The sequence below is a fragment of the Cupressus sempervirens genome, chromosome 3, assembly GCF_028749045.1.
Source record: "Cupressus sempervirens isolate cs-2001-9-10 chromosome 3, ASM2874904v1, whole genome shotgun sequence".
Lineage (NCBI taxonomy): Eukaryota > Viridiplantae > Streptophyta > Pinopsida > Cupressales > Cupressaceae > Cupressus > Cupressus sempervirens.
Window position 1 is genome coordinate 272,396,163 of NC_143120.1, and position 9,546 is coordinate 272,405,708.

Below are 9,546 nucleotides of genomic sequence, written 5' to 3' on the forward strand. Positions count from 1 at the left end.
GAAGCTTGTTTCACTTCCATATTAGACTAACAAACATCCATCATATGAAACTTGGTTAAATTTGCCTACAAAGTCCTATGAGCTTTTGACAATGATTAAATGCAAAAGTCTCTATGTAAGCAATTGAGGAATTATTACATGCCTTAATTATTATATTAGAAGAGACACCCCAAGCTCCATTAAATGCCACAAACACTAATACACAAAATAGGGCAGTTTCAAAGAGCAACATGCTTAGATTCAAGAATTATATTGATTATATTAAGTAGAAATTAGGTATGAAACAAACCATGAAACTTCTAGCCAGTCATTTTTCTTCTATTGTCTTCAGTCAATTTCTTTGGTCTTGTCTAAGAATTGACTATTTCAAATGTATTGTCTACTTCCCCCTATACTACTGGTCATTCCTTTATGTCTCCTTAAGTTGTTCCTTATCTACACCATGCTTCTTTACGTGAATGTGGATGCCTCCTATGAAATTAGTATGGACCCCTGCCACTAGCATTACGTGCACTCATATAGGTTGATCGAGCAGAATAACCACTCTGTCTACCTTGCCCATTAAAAATATCATTTTGCCACTAACCAAAAGCAACACTAGCATATTCTTGTGTGTCTCTCCTCTTGGTTACTAGAGGTCCCTCTAATCCACCTCCATTTTGGGCATCAAAATCTCTCTCATTACTGTCAATGAGAACCAACAATTTCTTTGCAAATTGTATTGCCAAAGCTTGTAATCTGGTAGGCTCCACATTATGAGTAACAATGCACCTTGTTGGCTAGTCCCAGCTCACATGAAGTTCTTCTACAATCATCATCTTACTCACCATGCTATGTACTTGTGCTTTAGAAAGCTCAAACATGGTTGTAAGATGATCTAAGTTGAGGGAACCATAACATGAAGAATACATGAATAGGTAGGTTCTCAGAGCTTCTTCACAAATTTTTGACTTCAACATATCTAGTACACTATCCCTATCCCTTTCTTGAATAAGCTTCCAAGCATCAAGACTTTCAATGGTTTTCTATGCTTTTTCCCAATCACCCTTTCTCAATGTTTGAGTTGCAGCCACATCATGATCATAGACATTCTAAGGAGTACTAATGAATGTTTGCTTCTCATTTATTTCTAGTATACGTTGAAATTTCTTACTTATCACCTTTCTTCTAACATCATGTGCATTTGCAACCATATTTGGCACCTCCAAAAGTATCACACAAATCAGATGAATAGCTTCAAGTAATTCAAGATTGATATGCATGTTGTAAGGTATTTGCTTCCATGTTGGCTCCCTTGCATGTTGTAGATTACTTCTCTAGTGATTTTTGGCTATCCTCTACCTTCTTTAATTTATTATCCATTTAAAGTTTTGAAATGTACTCATTCATTGCTACAATGAACGCTCCCAAAATTGTAGAATCAATGCATTAAGAGAAGACTTTTTCTTTCAAAGGGGAGCTAGAGCAGTAGACAATGCACTTGGCCTTGGCACCATATTCTAGGGTACCAATAGTCTTGTGTATGTCTGTTGGATCAAGACTAGCACAAAGAACCATTAGAAGAACCAACAATAATCTAAATATCTCATCATGATAGGAACCTTTGCTATTCTACATATAGTACACTACTTCTAGTCAATATCATACAGAATCACCATTTGTTTTCTTCTAGGTTTAGCTATTGACAGTTCCATACTCATCTATTTTCTCCATTTTGGTTTGGATGATGATAGCTTCCTAATATTGAACAAAATTTCATATGCCAATAGTTCCATTAAATCAGCATCAACAAAACCATTTAAGGGCATTGAAGAGTTCAATCAATGAATTGGCTTCTTCCACTTCCATTCGACAAATGGGAATTGCTGAGTACTCCATTTGGAAGAATTTGTATAACCATGCCAAGGGTTGTTGCATTCATACCTATGGCAACCTAAATTATTTTTATAATTTATATAACCATGCCCTAGCCATTCCCATTCCCCTTGATGCAGCTTTGGTTTAGGTCCAATCTCATTGCATAGTAGGCATTGACTATTTTTGGCAAAGTTCATGAAATCACACCTTGGGCATTTGCCAATCTCCTCTCAACTTTGCAATATCATCCCATCCCAACTTTTTTCAATGAAAAGGCTGAGATTTTCTCACTTTGGATGCAGGCCCCACATAGGTAGGCTTGGGGACATCTAGATCAAGTGTAGTTGCAAATAATTCAACTACCTACTTTAATAATTTGTGAGCAAATGCTTTCACATTTTTTCTCATTTGTATCTTGTGTTTAGAAGAACTGATTAGATGATGGTATGCACAAGTCATTAAAACCTACATCACATCTACTATGCATCCAGTGTCCTCTCTGCATGGCATTACATAATCCTACTCACAAGAAGCTCTTAGAGTGCATGCACTACACACATTTGATTATGTTCTTCTTTTTTGTATTCTAATGTGTGCATAGTCCCTTACTTTCAAATGGAGTTAGAATGCTATATGTATATTTCACATTGTATGGAAACTTAAAATATTGTAACACGTCCCCTTTAAAAACTCCTCTAGCCCCATGTCCATATCTATGTAATCAGATGAAATTAGTCAGACCCCAAAGCGGGTCCAACTAAAAACAATTTTCATTTCCAAATAACTAAATTCTCAAACTGACCTACTGAACATTTTACATTAACTAGATTCAAATTTGATCAATGCTCTGCCATTAAAAATTCATTTTATCATTAATCTACAAACTTGTGATTTTCAGCTAATAGGGCCTATCGGTTGCCTTTAAAAATTGACCCAAATAGATGATTGGGCTCTGAAATCAACAACATTGAATCTCTATCCCACATGCTTTTACCTCATTGAATCTCATCTCATGAAAACATCAAGGTCAAAAGATATTGACTGTCAAAGTTGCTTAATTAAAATCACCTACACATAAACATTGCAGAAAACAACAAACCACGTTTGAAATTGACTTTGAAAACTAGGCAAATTTACATTTGGGAGAATGAAAGCTAGGGAATTTTTTCACTATCATGAGGGCAGTGTGAATCTATGATTTGGGCTCATGAAAAATAACAGGAAACAAATGGTGAGCAGTCAAAGTGGACTACTCAGAATTTGCAGATTGAAAGCACTAACATAGAAGCATATTTTGCAAATGGAATTGACCTAGAAATGTGTGTAGACATATTCGTTAAGACTTGAAAATTGGTACACTTGAAGTATGTTTCAATTAAAATGTATTGGTACAATCCATTCAATCTCATCTATCACAAATTTTGAGATATGATATCACGAACAGGGGTTCTAACAAATCTGCACTTCTTGACACCAATAAAAATTTAGAAATTGCATTTGGAATTGTGTTTGAAAACTGATCAAATGAATTTAGCATAAGCTCAAAATTGAAATGTAACAAGTCTCTGACCTATAAAATGCAATGCAAAATGAATTTCATCATTTTGGTCAACTGGGTCAAAATTATAACAAGTCAAATAGAGCTTCATAGAATTTAGAACAAATTGCATTATCATGACATCAATAAATGACTGACTTTGAGGGATTCAAAATGACTCAAAATCTAAAAAATAGGTTCTCTGGTATGGACACTAAACACTCCCAAAGTAGTGAGTTACGAAATGTTATTTGGTGTGAGGTATTCACAAGAAAATATGGCCTCTTATCGCTGTTTGACATAGGCAAAAATAGAGATTTAACAACTGCTCAAAACAGGACTTCACAAAATAGCTCGAAATGGCAATTTATCATCATGGAACACATAGACATACTGAATGCAAGGTGTTAGAAAAATTAAACATCTCTTATGCTTCAAATGGGCAGCCCGATACATAATCATTTAAAAGCGCTCATGGGGCTTGATTTTCTCAATGGTACCCAAAATCAAGGCTTCGATTTTGAGTCCCAACATAAGTGATAAAAATCTACCTATTGTTGTTGATGTTAAAAATGTACATAAAATGACAAAAAAAATGTTCAATGATGGCAGGAGATGGAAGAGGATTTATAAGAGGTGTTTAAATAATGGTAGGAAATGGGGAAGGATCTATAAGCATGTTGGATTAAAGAGGGATGATAGTTATAACACATGGAAGAGGAGTGGTAAGTTTAGGAGATGGATAGGTTTTAGCATGCTAGCAACTTCACATGATGTAATTAGCTGAGATGTCCTTGTCAACTTAACTTAGACGTGAATACTCTATTGGCTTCCTTGTAAGACTTCTTAGAGATTGGGTGTTCATTGTAAAACAATTAAGAAACCACATTTAGGGAACTTTGTGTAATTAGTATCATACCAAGTAAGAAACAATATTTCAAAGCCACTATATTATTGTACTTTTAGGAATATTTAAAAAATCTCTACCTTGGGTGTTCTTGCTCCTAGCTACATGCCTCTAGCAGAATGAGTACTCTATGGTGTTCTCATACCGTTTGCAGCACCCTCTATTGCATATTGTTCACATATAAATCTAGAGTGCTCTATAATTTTTTATTTTTTTACTTTTATGATATTTTGATGATTAAATAATCAAGACTCATGAGGTTCATTAGATGGGGTTTGGATAATGCTAGGAGCAAGAGATGTGGATGGGAATTGGATGGATTTGATGAATGTGAGGGTTTCAATGATGGTACGAGATGGAAGATGATTATAAGAAGGGTTAAATAAAGGTAGGAAATGGAGGAGGATCTATAAGCAAGTTAGATGAAAGAGGGATGATAGTTATGGGACATGAAAGAGGAACAATGAGTGTGGGAGATGGAAAGGTTTAAGTGTGCTAGCAACTTCACATGATGTAATCAGATGAGATGTCTTTGTCAACTTAACTTGGACATGGCTATTATATTGTCTTCCTTGTAAGACTTCTTATAGAGTGGGTGTTCATTATAAAATAATTAAGAAACAACATTTAGGGAACTTTGTGCTATTAGTGTCATACCGATTAAGAAACAACATTTCAAAGAAAATGAATTATTGTACTTTTAAGAATATTTAAAAATTTTAACCTCAGGTGTTCTTTCTCCTAGCCTCACACCTCTAGTAGATTGAGTACTCTGTGGTGTTCTTGTAACACTTGCTACACCCTACATTGCATATTATTCAAATATCAATCTAGAGTGTTGTATAAATGTTTTATTTAATTTACTTTTATGATATTTAGATGATTATATAATATCATGTCAAGACTCAAAGAAAAAAACCTGTGTCTCTTGTTCACCAAAGACCATCATCATCAAATCATTCATGAGTGTGAAATCACCACCTCCATATGAATAACACTTGTATGTGCACAATGTATACATGGATGAGATGACACTCCATCCAAAGATGACTCAATATCCATCCCATCACACATGTGTTAACAACTAAAATAAAAATGTTGATTGGGACTCAAAGACTGTAATGATGGATGTGATGACCATGTAGGTGACACAAACAAGGATTAAACTAATGGTGTAGGTGAGACAAGCAGGGATGCAACTGGTGGTGTAGGTGAAGCTAATGGAGCTGTCATAGTTTGTGATGACCCTAAAGGCACATCTAATAATGGTGGAGTTGTCATAGGTGATGATGATGGAGATGCCACAGGCGGTGATGACCCTAAGGTCACATCTAATGATGGTCAAGGTGTCATAGGTGAAGGAAAACCACCTAACTGTGAGCCATGCTCAATGATAACATCTATTAATGATGTAACTATATGAAGAGTCTATAAATAAATAGACTCCTTTAAAATTGATGGGAGCACAACATGAGGCACGATTTCTTGTGATGTACTCTTCTCTCATGTTGCAATACCACCCTATGAGCCCAGGTCTATCATCCGCATAGCCTCTCCCTCTACTATAGAACTCATGGATGTCAAAGTAATTTGGCTTCTCCCCAAGGATGAACTCACAATACAACTTTCTAAAAAAATATAAAGGAACCTCATAATTATTACATGGTGGTAGGTCAAATACCATATATCACCTACACCAAAAACATTATCTCATCCTAGTATGAGTGCACCAATAAATAGGAAAAGTTTTGGTTGTGTGTAATAGGGAGTTGCTAGATATAGGATCATTGAAAAGAAAAAATATAGTACTTTTCTTTATGTCTATATCTTTCACTTGCTGATATGATAACCCATTGACATAAAATGCATGATGTCTAGCCCTCCATGACCCCATTTTGTAACCTCTCTAGATACCTCATTCACATTTTGGGCCATTTTTTCAAGTGTATTCGCTAGGGTTTAGTGGTGAGAAAGTGTAGATGACTACAACCTATTGACCATTTGGGTAATGTAAGCACTATTTTGTGTAAGATAGTTTATGAGGTCCTCTTGTGTAGTATTTAAATGATGTAATGGTATGCAAAAATATTTTATAGGTGGTGGTGGTTGTTGACCAGGAACATTGACTGGAGGGTTTTGTGGTTGTGTCACTATAGGTGGAGGGTTTTGTGTTTTTTTCACAATGGGTGAAGTGTTTTGTAGCCGTGTCACTATGGGTGGAGGGTTTGATTGTGCTAAAGGTGGTCTTTTGCCTCTCCTTGATTTTCTTGGATTCATTGATCCATTTGATATTAATTAAAAAATAAAAAATTACAAATCTTCTAAATTACAAAACCATATTACAAACTATGATGGAGAAATACATAACAATGAGGAGAGTGAAACCATACTTCATTTGTAGGGCACCATGGATAAAAATGTGAAAAAATCCCTCTTTTCCTTACAAATTTGATAGGGTTTTTTCTTCTTGCTCTCCAATCCATGCTACTACTATCATTTGAGGGTATCAAAATGCCCTAAAATGTGGGAAGAGAAAATACTTTGTGTTTCTTAAAACCTTATTGGCTTTTAGGAAACATAATTAAAAAAAACTTGATCAAGTTTTTAAATAAGATAAATTTAAAAACTTGATTGGGATTTAGAGAACCTGGTTGGGATTTTTCTAATTATAATGGCCAAGCTTGGATACCAAACCTGGTCTGCATTTAAATTTGAAATAACCCAATCAAGTTATTGAGATTTTTTTGTTGTTGTTGTTGGATGTCCACTTTTTTGTACATGAACTTGGTGCACTCACCCAAATAAGGTTGTTGAATTCAACAAAAATATGAGGGGCATTTTAAGTCACATGATTCCTATAAAACTTATACAATTTTAAAAATAGGCTCTATTGAAGGGGGAGGGAGAGACCTTTAACCTTAGCTTTCTCCACAAAATTGAAGAGCAAAGAGAAAAACTTGTAAGGAATTTTTTACTATCACACCTCCAGAGATAATTAAGCATCATAAATAAGTGAGAGTGGAGGAATTTATACCTTCAATCATAGCTAATATACTTGATGAGATCAACAACACAATCTTCTATAGACCTAATGCTTTCTACCTATTGAAACTATATTTTAGTCTATGAATTCTCTCACTTGACTATAGGAACCATTTAAAATCCTCCTTAAAGGACACCTTTGTATTGTGAGGGATTTGAACACACTCCTTTCTTAGACATGTCAATATAATCTTAGTCTCTAGGATAATCACAAAAGAAACACAAGAGAGATTACCATTATCTAAGGAAAGAAAAATCATCTAAGATATCTCTAGATTATAGCCTTTCATACCTTTTAGGAAGGTTTCCTTTCCTAGAGCTTAGCTTATTATTTCTACTCTACGTCCTCACCCAACTCAATTTGGTGGAGAATCCCACCCATCTTGGAGCTCTTACTAAAATGCATCACCACTCTTCTACTAAAAGCACAAAACTATCTTAAACTAGGAACTCTATAGTATAAAATGCACGAGAAGGCTAGCCACAAATAAAGAATGAATTTGCAATTTAGAATAATAGAGAAGGAAATACTTAAAAACTAGGGAAGATGAGGGAAAGAGATCATCTTAATCTACAATAAATGTCTAGTCACCTTTACTCCAAGATTGTGCAATCTTGTATGATCACCACATGGACCTCAGTAGGGATTCAATGATGATAACATATCTCCCTAGATTTTAATGTTATCACTACATTTTTCCATTATAGTAAGCCTATCCATAGAATGATTACTTTTTTGGTCTGTATTAAAATAAAACACATTGAATCCATGAAGGCAAGTAAATTTCTCATCTTATTTATGATATGCCCTCAATTCTAGCCAATGTTAGCAACATTATTCAAAATATTGATGATGTTGAGTGTATGCCTTTCAAAATTTCTTTTTTTGAATCATTTACCTATTAGCAAGTTCACACGATGGTATAGAATGAATATCAGCTATGTAGCATGTTTTTGACTCCAAATTGACCGTGAAGAAAACCAACACCTCCCCCTTATCATTCCTTATAAGGATGCCCCATCCAAAAAATCCAAGTTACCCATAGAAGAGCCATCAAAATTTAATCTGGGTAATGGGGTATACTAAAGTTTTTATTTATTTATTATGAATATGTTGTATTTTCTTTCCAAAAGTAATCAATTTTTTTTTTTGAATGGGAAAGGGTCCAAATAAATGACACATTTCATTATATCTTAAAAAAACACTCTAGTATTTTAATGTAATTTGTAGAAAATAATTGTTTCAAGATTTTAAAATGACTTGTAAAAAGAGTAATTGTTTGGATATTTTATATTTATTGGTAAAAATGAGTAAAAAATTATAGGATATAACATGAAAAAGGTGTTAGCATAATATAGAGTTTAGGTAGTTTGTGCCCATCCAACTATATGCTAGTTGGTAATTATCTAATTGTATAGATAATGAACCATATTAAATTCCACTCTTGTGTATTGAGTAGATTGTTTAACATTTTTGTGCTTACATTTGGTATTAGATCAGTGATAGACTACAGATGGTATAATGGATGATGTGATAGAGTTGGCCTTGTTGTGCAACACACTGAAGATTTTCCTATTGTGTGATGGTTGAGATTGTTGAGAGTGTTAGGAGTAAATGAATTGGCAATTTGTATAACAAAAGTTCCTCACATGTCTCCCATATTTCTAGAAATTCCTCATGTGACTCCCACACTTTCACTCAAATGACGATCATGCTATAGGGAGTGAAAACAATGAAGACATGAATGTAATAGGGATTGGTATGATTTAGAGATTAAAGTTGATACTGTGCAATAGAGTTTGGTATTATGGTGACAATGTGGAAGTAGGGTGGAAGATAGATTTTTAAGTCTTTCAACTATAATATTAATTTTGATGTCTCCACCATGTCTAATGCACCCATCATTGAATAAACAAACAAGAATGGATGAAATTTACTATGTGGTTTCTCTATAACTATTTTCTTGATCTTTTCTTTTACCTTCAAATTTTGCAATAGAAGACCATGAGTTTGTCAAATACAATAATTTAAGAGGAAATGTCTTATATCGTTTGCAAGTCATGTTCAATCGTTTCTCCATGGGTTGTTTGAACCAAGATCAAAAGCCTAATCAATATGCAGTAGTGAATGCAACAAAAGAGGGACTGGTATGTAAAGTTAAGAACACATACAAAGCTATAATTGACCAAATAATAGTGCATG

General features: G+C 34.2%; 1 pseudogene; it reads right to left on the bottom strand.

Moving 5' to 3' along the window:
- Positions 1–479: 479 nt before the first annotated feature.
- LOC149565980 (eukaryotic translation initiation factor 3 subunit C pseudogene) lies at positions 480–1,268 on the bottom strand (annotated as a pseudogene).
- Positions 1,269–9,546: the final 8,278 nt, after the last annotated feature.